Source organism: Littorina saxatilis, linkage group LG2 (genome assembly GCF_037325665.1).
Source record: "Littorina saxatilis isolate snail1 linkage group LG2, US_GU_Lsax_2.0, whole genome shotgun sequence".
In the NCBI taxonomy this organism is placed as follows: Eukaryota; Metazoa; Mollusca; class Gastropoda; order Littorinimorpha; family Littorinidae; genus Littorina; species Littorina saxatilis.
Genome location: NC_090246.1, coordinates 9,774,618 through 9,786,634, shown reverse-complemented (window position 1 = coordinate 9,786,634; position 12,017 = coordinate 9,774,618). Strand labels below are relative to the sequence as shown.

General features: G+C 41.1%; 1 long non-coding RNA gene across 1 annotated transcript; it reads right to left on the bottom strand.

The window, feature by feature from the left end:
• Positions 1 to 8,471: 8,471 nt before the first annotated feature.
• On the bottom strand, positions 8,472 to 11,776 carry LOC138958156 (uncharacterized). The gene is made up of 3 exons (XR_011453319.1): positions 11,091 to 11,776; positions 9,793 to 9,967; positions 8,472 to 9,356 (listed from the first exon to the last, which is right to left on the bottom strand). It is a non-coding gene; the product is annotated as an uncharacterized lncRNA (long non-coding RNA).
• Between the last annotated feature and the right edge of the window lie 241 nt (positions 11,777 to 12,017).

Genomic DNA, 12,017 nt, shown 5'->3' with positions numbered 1-12,017 from the left:
TTTTGATTGAAATTTTTGTAAAGCAATCTTCGACGAAGGCCGGACTTCGAAATCGCATTTCAGCTTGGTGGCTTAAAATCTAATTAATGACTTTGCTCATTAAAAATCTGAAAATTGTAATAAACATTTATTTTTATATAAAACGATCCAAATTTACGTTCATCTTATTCTACATCATTTCCTGATTCCAAAAACATATACATATATTTTATTTGGATTAAAAACAAGCTCTGAAAATTAAAAACATAAAAATTATTATCAAAATTAAATTTCCGAAATCGATTTAAAAACAATTTCATCTTAGTCCGTGTTGGTTCCTGATTCCCAAAACATATAGATATGTTATGTTTGGATTAAAAACACGCTCAGAAAGTTAAAACGAAGAGAGGTACAGAAATGCGTGCTATGCAGCACAGCGAAACCACTACCGCGCTAAACAGGCTCGTCAGTTTCACTCCGTTTTGCACAAGCGGCGGACTACGGTCATTGTAAAAAATGCAGTGCGTTCAGTTTCTTTCTGTGAGTTCCACAGCTTTACTAAATGTAGTAATTTCGCCTTACGCGACTTGTTTTTGTTTGGCGGAGGGGACAGTGTCAGCTGATATAAGCATGATTGAGCGACAGTGCCAACACGGGACTGAAACGAAGGGTAGTGATGCGAAAAGTGCATGACTTGACGCGGACTATGAAAGGGATAAGCCCCATCACATAGGGCTGTCGCCACTCCAGTGTTAATGGCAACAAGAAAAGCACGTCTCCATATCCCTCTTTTCCACAGGTGTATTGTGTGCCCAGTGCACACCCGTTTCATCCCTGTGCACGGATTTTGACGGATTAGCTCGTAGACGCCGCCTGACCAGACATGGGATTCAGAAATAGTGATAATTAAGGAAAAAGAAGGTGGGGGTCTGGGGTGTTATGTATGAGTGACGTCGAAAGTACACGCCGACTTTAGCGAAGTCATGACTTGAATTCGAAAGTCGCCGCCTACCGCAGGCGCTCAGTCGGTATGCACGGGTGACGACCAGACCGCCGACTTTCAAGTTGCCGTGTAAAGCAAGGTCACCAGTCAATCTATTTTTATAACGAGGAATTCCTTCTTTTGCGCATGCGCTAGGGTCATTCGATAACATCCTCCCGCTTCCTCGCACGGGGAGTTCGACTATTCAGAGACGGAGAGCAGTGAAATATGGGTCAGTGGGACGGAGAGCGTGGAGAAATGGAGGCGCAAAAGATGAAACGAGCAAGAGGGTGCCTGTCGCGTAAAAGCTGAGAGTCAAAAACGGCACCAGTGAAATATGGGTCAGTGCTACTTTGCTCTGAAACGAATCAAAGATGTCTTCGCTAATCTTATCGGTGTTGGTTCTAAAATAATATGACAAGGGTAGTGAATCTCGCAACAACAAAAAATTTTTTAGTCCAGCACTTCCAACTATTGGGTTCTGTCTAAAAACGATTACGGCGAAAAAATTCGTCGACTTTGATGGCGGAAAACCATGAAAATGGCTATTCTGTTCACTGAAGTCGGCGTGTAAACCATTTAGACGACCCCCGGAGCACGTCTAAATTTAGTCGCCAGTTTCGGTGGTACAAGCGTGTAGTCGCCACCCGTGCATACCGTGTACCTTGCGGTTGGCGGCACTCGCTGTTTGCACGCCGCCTAAACGTTTAGACGTCACTCATGCATAACTCCCCTGGGGGCCGCAGAAGGCCCCCAGTAGGGTCCAGGGGCAACGCCCCTGGTCGGCGTCTGGGGGCGAAGCCCCCAGAAGCTGAAGGTTTTTAGTGTTTTAGACACACAAAAATGGCCCTGAAATGCATATTTCAGCTTAATCATAGCCCCCCCCCCCCCTTTCTCTTCCTTCCCATGTTTCTCAAATTAATTTTACGCTAAGACTCTATCTATCCGTTTGTATGGCCATGTTGGGTTTGATGCGTGCATGCCTGGTTTTCTCCTGTAGATGGGTGTCGGCACAGAAGGTCTGCCCGCTGTCCTCAGCCAACATGCTCCGTCTTCATGGCAGCTCAATTTTTTTATCGAGGTTCTCTCCTCTAGATCCGCCGTGTTTCGCCTAGGGGCTTTCGCTGCCTAGTTGATAGGGTCACCTCGTAGAGGATGTGGTCATAGACCACGCACGGTCGGTCTTGGGATAGGGAAACGTTATGCTAGTCCGGAGGGATTACGCCACAATGGCCACCTCGCGAAGACCCAGGGTCCTAGACTAGGGAGGTCCAAGGGGGAGCACCGGGAGGGCTACCCCTCTACCCGCACCTCCAACACAATCCCTTCCCCTGGTAGCTTCATCCCCAAGGAGGAAACAAAGCTACCTGCAACACCCCACGCTAAGACTCAAAATGAGGAGAAAGAGAGAGAGAGAGAGAGAGAGAGAGAGAGAGAGAGAGAGAGAGAGAGAGAGAGAGAGAGAGAGAGAGAGAGAGAGAGAGGCGGGGGGTGGGTGGGGGGTGGTGGCGTGTGACGGTGTGGTTTCAATGTTCTTACCTTGTCGGTGCCAAACGACCCCAGTGAGTCTGACTGATTACCCGACTGGGTTTTCAGGATAGTCAGGTGCTTGTTGCTTTTCAAGTGGCTTTTGAGGGCAGTCTTTCCATTGGAGCCGTAGTTGATAACATTAACATCGTTGCACAAAGTGCACTGAGCTTTTCCCGGCAAGTTGATTTTAGCAAAAGCATCGCCAACTTTCAGTTTCACGTCTTGTGTCTTCTGGCCTTTCTCGTATTTCCAGCTCAATGATACAACTTCATCGAGCCAGTCGAATCTCCAGAGATTTTTCTTGTACTTCTGCTGGTCAATTTCCCGGGCTAGAACGGTTTCGTCTCGCTTTAGCTTCCTCATCATTTTGGCAGGTGGCTCGAAGCGATGTAAAAATGGCGCCGAATCATTCTCATACGGTATGCTTATACTGAATCCCCGATGGCTACGTTGAAACGGTGACTGTAGGAGACAAAGAGCGCGTTCCCATACGGATCGACCAGCAACAGTCTGACCGTTTTAGGAACCAACCGTTCAAGAATAGTATGGAATGGAGCGTCGCGATAACATCGAACGCAGAAGAAGAAGAAGAAGAAGGAGCGTCGCGATCAGCGGACCGGCCGAAAAACTTGGGTCTATACCTACATATACCCCAAAATTTTCTCAGCGGATTTGCACAAATCTCAAGAATGATCCCTGGAGCCTAAACATTTACGGAATTCCGTAAATTTACGGAAGAATCCCATGTCTGATAATTGTTGCCAATTAGGCCAGGTAATGCTTGAACTGCGGTTTACCTTGACTACTTTTAGGCTTCTTTTTCTACTCTCTGTTCCAATGTATAGGCTTTTTGAAGGGAAACGAGCTATTTGTGAATGGCAAAACACGTACGGCCGTGGATTTCCTTGCGAGGGGTTATAAGCTTACTTATTTCTTTTTTTGTCCTCGATGGTAACGATGTATGTTGCATGATGACTAGGTGGGAAGGGGGGAGGGGCGTGAGGTCGAAGGGGTGGGGTGAGAATACAATAGGGTGGGGAAAGAGGTGGGGAGGGATGGGGGATGGTAGGGGTGTGTGAAAGAGAGAGAAAGAGAGGGAGAGACAGAGAGAGACAGAGACACTGACAGACAGACACATAAAACAAACTCAAGACTCAAGTCTCCAAGACTCAAAGATGCAGACAGACAGACAGACATGCAGAAAGAGATACACAGACAGAGACACAGAGAGGAGAAAACAAGTGGCGTAAGGTGAAATAACAACATTTAGTCAACCTGTCGAACTCACAGAATGAAACTGAACGCACTGCATTTTTTCACCAAGACCGCATACTCGTAGTTTCGTCAGTCCACCGCTCGTGGGAAAGGCAGTGAAATCGACAAGCCAGAATAGTGCGGTAATGGTCGCGCTGAGCAGGATAACACGCGTTTCTGTATCTCTATTCTTTTTAGCGTACTGAGTTTGTTTTTAATCCAAACATATATCTATATGTTTTTGAAATCAGGGACCGACAAGGAATAAGATGAAATTGTTTCTAAATCGATTTCGGACAATTAATTTTAATCATAATTTTCATATTTTTAATTTTTAAAGCTTGTTTGTAATTCAAATATAACATATGTATATGAGGCTTTGCCAAAAGGTGCTGGGGGGGTGCTTGGACATTTGTCACAAACTAAACCTTTTCAGTTGATTTTTTTGTGTGTTTTAAGTGATACATTAGTCTTTGATGAACACATTTGTGTAATAAAAGAATGGTTTGTGCATTTGGGAAATGTGTACGGTTTGATAATATGCCATAAAACGCCAATTTTGAGAAAAGCCACATGTGCAACAAAACTGACCACAGAAGCCATTAATATCATTTCATACAACTGGTAATGATTTATTTCTAGTAAACAGACCCTGCAGAAGCATTATCAGTCTTTAAAAGTACATTTGGAGCCAAATCTTGAATGCAGTGTCACGTAATGTCGCAAAACGCTCAAACATCATAAAAGTCAAAACTGATACTTTCTGCTAAGTAACCACAAGAAGTATAAACCCTAAAATAAAATATAGCACTTCAACAGAAACACTGACACATGTTAAAAATATACCTAAAAGTTGTTACAGTTTGCTCAAACTAGTTAAACATGTTGTTGTAGGTGTCACGTGTTACAAAAATATTGATGGACATGAAAATATTCATAATATTTGAAATAACAACCAGAATGTTATACATACACTAACTTTTCATTTACAATCTAAAGATTAGGTTATTTATGGAATATGAAAACAGAAACAATAGCAAAACATGTTAAAAGCAAGTCATAACAGCATTCTACGTGTCACATGTTACACTGTGTCAGTGGACATGAAATTATTCAAAATGTTATAAATGACAACTGTGATATTAGGATACATTCATATTTTGAAGATTAGGTAATTATGGAACATCAAAGCACCACAAAAAAAGTAACATCATGTTCAAAACAGGTCAAATCTGCGTTCTACCTGTCACGTGTTACATGGAGTCAGTGGACATGAAATCAATGAAAATGTCAAAAATAACTACAATATTCAAACAGACATTTAGAATACAGTTTTAACCTAATGTCTAGGTACATCTGGAACAAGGTTCTCAATCAAATCGAATTTTTTTAATTAGTTGTACGTAAAATCCTAGCAAAATCCAAATTTAAAAAAAAAAAACTTTGATTTTTTTTTTTATGTTGGGGAGGGGGGGGGGGGGGGGTGTTAAAACAATCTCATGGAAATATTCCTTCCCCCTGCTAACCCAAAAGCATTTTTTCAGCTTTGGCTACAATATTTACAAAGACATAAATGTCTCCTCCTAAATCGTTACACGGATATGAACGTATCCTCCTGAATCGTAACACGGATATTAACAAAAACAGAGGATCGAATTTTTCTTCAATCAAATTTGCCTCCAAAAGTAGCAAGCAGTTGTATATAGGTTACACAATATGCAAGATAATCAGAACTCGGAGTGTGTAAGCTATTTATCCCATTACTCCGACGTTTTCATTAAAAACACTTACTTTTTCCACTAAAACCTGCCCGTGCCTGTTTTCAGCTTGCCAAAAGCCTCCGCAGTCGGAAATTCATGTCAATGAATTCATGCGCATAGCTAGTTCCCATTTGTCAGCATAATGGACGGCGTCATTCGACTTGTATGTAGACATTCAGTCATTCAAATTGCTTATAAAAAGGTCTGCTATCTGCTTTTACATTTTGAAAGTCATTTTAAAATATCCTTGTGTATATTTGACATCGACTTTCGTTATACTCCATTCGGCATACCGGGTTTATATTTTTACCAGAATTGCGCACGATAATGGCAGCGCAACAAATTCAGTTCGGGCCGTGCTGGTTTGATCGTTGACCCAAGTCAGTTTGCATGCAGTGTTACTGTTTGTCAGTCGGGGATAGAAATGTTGGCTGTCATCGCGCTGTTATGTTTTGGTTTTCACACGTGGATCACTTACATATTCAGTCGTCGGGTTCTGTGTGTGTGTGTGTGTGTGTGTGTGTGTGTGTGTGTGTGTGTGTGTGTGTGTGTGTGTGTGTGTGTGTGTGTGTGTGTGTGTGTGTGTGTGGCCCTTCGTGGTCGGCTGGGCGTTAAGCAAACAAACAAACAAACTCTCTCTCTCTCTCATTCTCTCTCTCTCTCTTTCTCTCTCTCACTCTCTCTCTCTCTCTCTCTCTCTCTCTCTCTCTCTCTCTCTCTCTCTCTCTCTCTCTCTCTCTCTCTCTCTCTCTCTCTCTCTCTCTCTCTCTCTCTCTCTCTCTCTCTCTCTCTCTTCAGGAACCGACAAGGAATAAGATGAAAGTGTTTTTAAATTGATTTCGAAAATTTAATTTTGATAATAATTTTTATATTTTTAATTTTCTGAGCTTGTTTTTAATCCAAATATAACATATTTATATGTTTTTGGAATCAGAAAATAATGGAGAATAAGATGAACGTAAATGTGTATCGTTTATAAAAACTTTTTTTTTTTTTTACAATTTTCAGAGTTTTAATGACCAAAGTCATAAATTAATTTTTAAGCCACCACGCTGAAATGCAATACCGAAGTCCGGGCTTCGTCGAATATTACTTGACCAAAATTTCAACCAATTTGGTTGAAAAATGAGAGCGTGACAGTGCCGCCTCAACTTTCACGAAAAGCCGGATATGACGTCATCAAAGACATTTATAAGAAAAAATGAAGAAAAAAAGTCTGGGGATATCATACCCAGGAACTATCAAGTCAAATTTCATAAAGATCGGTCCAGTAGTTTAGTCTGAATCGCTCTACACACACACACACACACACACACGCACACACCACGACCCTCGTCTCGATTCCCCCCTATACGTTAAAACATTTAGTCAAAACTTGACTAATTGTAAAAAGTAGTCCATCTGTAAACTCTGAATATGCAGATGACCTCCATAAATTATTCAATTGTACTCTGAAATCAAAGACAATGACCAATGACAGTTGAGATCGAAACTCGGTTGTGATGGGATATCCATAGGATATCCATAGGATATCCATATGGTTGTGATGGAATATTCAGAATAATCACCTCCTCAGCTAACAGAGATAAAGAGGCAGGTCATGGGATAATATAAGCTAATTCAATTCGTCGGGAGAAGAATTATGGGCAAGTGTCAAACATTAGATCTACAAAGTGTCAAACGTTACGTATAGATCTACACCTTACCCTGAACAGACAGTACAATATTTTCTCAACTTTACGGCTCGTCGTCTCCATGATTTTAATCGAATCGGTGACCGGAAACGCCAAAGAAGCAAAGCTAGTGGTTTCCACGCTTTTGAAAAAAATACTCGCGAAACTTCTTTGTGAAAATTGCAAAAATAACAAAATGTGTCAAACGTTACTTTCGGACATTAAACTCCATCGATTCTTTTTAGCTGCTAGATACAATAACTTCGCAAATTCTGACTCAAATGCAACACACTGCTTTTATTTCCTCGAACACGAAACTATCGTTTTCATCCAAAATGGCGGCCATTCAAAGCACCAAGACCGGCGAAAATCGAATCTGTAAACAAGTTGGTCTGCGGACATGAGGCCTTCGAAAATAACCGGGTATTTACTGGGCGAGGTTTTCGGTAAATTCTGGTTCTAATTACGATTGTTGCACATTCTACTAAGAGTTGCATGCTTAGACTGTATGAAATACGCTGATTAAAACCGATAAAGTGATGCAGACCATGAAAAATCGAAAATTTCCCGAGGACACCAAAATGTCCAAAATTTTTCGGGGCCGTTTCTGGTGTATGTTTAAAACATTTTATTTTTTATTTAACATTCACAACAACAACAGGCTTCAAAACATTAAAAAAAGCATTCATCAAACTCCCTTTTTCAAAGCACAATACATGTAAACATGTTGGGGTAATCCAGTTAATTACACTTGCTTTCCAAAAATACATGGGTCCGAAATGGCACCTTTTGGCAAAGGCTCATATGTTTTTGGAATCAGAAAATGACGAAGAATAAGATGAAATTGTTTTTGGATCGTTTAAAAAAAATAATTTTAATGACAAGTTTCCGATTTTTAATGACCAAATTCATAAAATATTTTTTAAGCCACCAAGCTGAAATGCAATACCAAAGTCCGGCCTTCGTCGAAGATTGCTTTGCCAAAATTTCAATCAATTTGATTGAAAAATGAGGGTGTGACAGTGCCGCCTCAACTTTTACAAAAAGCCGGATATGACGTCATCAAAGGTATTTATCGAAAAAATAAAAAAAACTGTCCGGGGATATCATTCCCAGGAACTCTCATGTCAAATTTCATAAAGATCGGTCCAGTAGTTTAGTCTGAATCGCTCTACACACACACACACACACACACACACACACACACACACATCACGACCCTCGTTTCGATTCCCCCTCTATGTTAAAACATTTAGTCAAAACTTGACTAAATGTAAAAAGCGTCCAAATCGTGGTTTCCAAGCAAAATGGCTCACCCTACACGGTCTTTTATTGGTGTTTTACCAGTCATGTTTCTCAAGGTTTGTCAAGATTTGCACAAGATTGGAAGAGTTTTACTTTCAAGAAATTAAAGTTAAAGGTTTGAAAAAGTTTCAGAGAACTGCATGGCGTCTGTTGTTGTTAAATCAGCAAAGCTGATTGTTTCAGTTGCAGTATGCAACATATAATCCAGGGGCGGATTAGGGGAGGGGAGGGGGGGTGTTACAGGGGTTGCTGGCCCCCCCCCCCCTAAAAAAAGAAAAGAAATTCTGTCCGTGAATTATTTTTCTTTTTTCTGTCTGTAAAGCCGGGGGAAGTTAATTGTTTTTTTAATTGTCACAGTATGCGACATGTCTTCCTTCTAACCATACTATATGATGTCGGGAGCAGATATCAGTGAAGATAAATTGTCATTATTTAATACCAATGTTAAAAGAAATAATGAGTGGCTGCTGACACCAGTTGATCCTGTTTAAAATCAAGGATAAGCCACAAATTGTTTATAAAATAGCTAAAATTCTTCAGCTTCAGAGGGGCTTTGCCCCCCAGACCCCCAAACGGGACCCTGGACCCCAGGTCCCAAGTTGTATCCCCCCCCCCCCTCTGGCTTAACTGCTCCGCCCCTGTAATCTGTGTTCCTAAGACAATGATTGTATGTATTGGTGTTCCCCTCTTGAGTCTTGTGCTTCAATGTTGCGGTGACTTTGGATGAGCCAAAATAATAGCCGAACTTTTTCCAAGATGCCCTAAAGCTTTCTGACAGTTTCGGCCAAATGTCCCAACATGAAAATGTCTAGCAACACCCCTGTCGCTAGCGCACCAGCTGCCTGTTATGGGTAAGCGACGTGCCTGTATTTCCTGCAAAGCAAGACAGAATAAAACAGCAGCTTAGTTTGAGCTTTTAAGACATTCGTACCAGAGAAAACGTGTACGTGTTTGTTTGGAGAGGGTGGATAGAATCATAAGACACGCTGTGTCTATGTGACGTAGAGCAGGTTTTCAAATTCATGCTGAAGCACTGTGTGATCGCTATTCTTTCTGGCATATCTTACCTTGATTTCAGATAGACTGGGAACCGAAATGAGGATGTTTACATGAATAAACTATGCTGATATATGTATGTGTTTAGAAATAAAGAATAGTTTTAACGATATAATTGATGGTGTGTTTTGTTTTTTAACCCAATGTGATATTTTCGTATTTGAAAACAAATTGTACACTCTGTGGTCAATTTTACTTTCAGATAAATAAATCTATCATAATGGAAATCATCTGTTTGTGTTGTGTTACTTACTCATTTTGATCAATGTTGAGTCGTCCATATTCCTGTGTGTACGCATAGTATGCAGTTTGAAGGTAGTAGATGTCCGAGCAAACATAGGAGGATGTGTTGTTAGGCTGTCTATCTCCTCATGCAGGTTTTCCAGATATTCGAATTTAGTTCCCTCTTGGAGTTTCTGCACTGACACCTGATAAGCAAAATACACGTATCACTCTGTGACCATGGCAACATGTATCATCTGTATGCCCCGTTCAAAAATTACCTTGAGATTCTAAGGTATACACAGAAATTGCAGTGGATCACAAAAACAACACGAACAGTAGTACATACATTCACAGTTTAAAAAGTCATGCAATGAGAGTCAATAACCCGATTTAACCCCAGGTAGATTCAGGGTCCCACTGACTGAATCTCATATGGTTGCTTTTCGGCACACACCATACATTTTTAATGAGACTGTCAGGTTTTGTTACTACAGTAAAATAGTAGCAACGTACTGTCTGTTCGTGACGTTTGAGAATACCGATCTATGCACTAACGCATTGTCTTTTTGTAGTATTGCGTACTCCTAAAAATCGATTATCAAAAAGTTTGAACTGCTGTAATCGTGTTTCAGCATATGTCTGACAGTGCTTATTTGCTTCCAAAACGGCTTGCGATATCACGCCATCAGCGTTTCGCCACTGCTCAGAAAATCTTATGATTTCAGATCTAGTTTAAGATCGGAAATCACGTGTGCTCGTTTAAAAAACAAAATTCATTTATTACTTCCCTTTGACCGTTTCGCAAGAAAAATGTCAGGATCACTATTAGCACATGAAAGCAGCCCAACGCCATTTGAAATAAGTTTCACTGTTTAGTGGTGTCAATGTCATGTAGTGTCTTACTGTTGCAAATAAAAATACCAGGATAATTGCAGTTTTGTCCGAAAGAAACAGACTTTGCGCAATGTTAACTTGCTGTCTACATGTTTCGTTGTGTGACTGAAGAATTACTCAGAATTCCAAGAGAAAATAAGGATAGTCGCGTGTGAACATCACCGTGGAAGCATTTATTCTAAACTGGGCAGTTCAAGGACGAAATCCGTGATTAAAGATAGGAAAATAACAACACCATAATAGCATAAATCCATAATCTTTACATGCTTACAGATCTGTGGAAGCACATCAACTGATCTGTGAAAAACACACCTGACTTCGATCTAGCACTGCAAGAGGTAGCGACTACCAGGGACCTATATTTAATATATAGGTCTATGCGACTACGGACTAGTCTAGTGTGTCAACATCACAACAAAGAAAATCACATACCATTTCGTATTGCCGCTTATGCTGGCTCTGTTTCAAGCAGTTCCTTGTGGCCTCGAAAGCATTTTGACGACGAAGAGGCTCAAACGGGCACGGTAAAACCTCAGGCTGGCTGAAAAACGGTCCGTATTCCACTTGTCTTCCTCACTGCTGGAGCCGGCCATATTTGTTGTTCAAGGCCCGTGACGTAGCACACGTATGTGCACAAGGTCATGAGCCAAGACTGCGCGCGCGATGGAACGATTCAGAACAGCCAACAAACGAGTCAAAGTATACTTTTTGGACTTTTGTGTTCATTTTTACACACGCATTTGTGGTTGATGAATTAAGAGGGTCAACATATCAAAAGTGACCCTAAACCTTGGACTTTTCCTTTAACAACCTGCTGGCGAGGCGCATTGATACAGCCTCAACTAGTCTCGGTTAGCTTTGAGGGTCATTTTACAAGTAGGAAATATGAAGTACCAACGAAATACCGAGACCATAATACAAGGTATGCGAAGTGATGACGTCGGATACGTGACGTAAGTTGATGCATGAATTCTTTCGGACTACGTCAGTCAATTCCAAAGATCGCTTTTGTGATGAAAAGAATTTGTTTTGAGTTTGCTGTCCAGAAACCCGTCAAAAAAGAAGGGAAAATGTATGTGAAAGAAAACAAAACAGGAGGAGAGTGATACGATAGGAATACAGAGACAAATTTCTTGGGACTTGACACTTGCAGGTAGGTGGACTGAAAGTAGTGTGTGAACAGAACAGAACCAATTCTGTCTGTTTACCATCGCATGAAAGCAGGAAAGAGATCGTCGTCAGATTGAATTACAATAACATTAACACGCTTCCATTTGAAACTTCTCGGTCTTCATCGTGGATTGACGCCCTCCCAAAGTCTAATTGAAGCCCTCCGTCGCTTCGCTCCATCAGACCTCG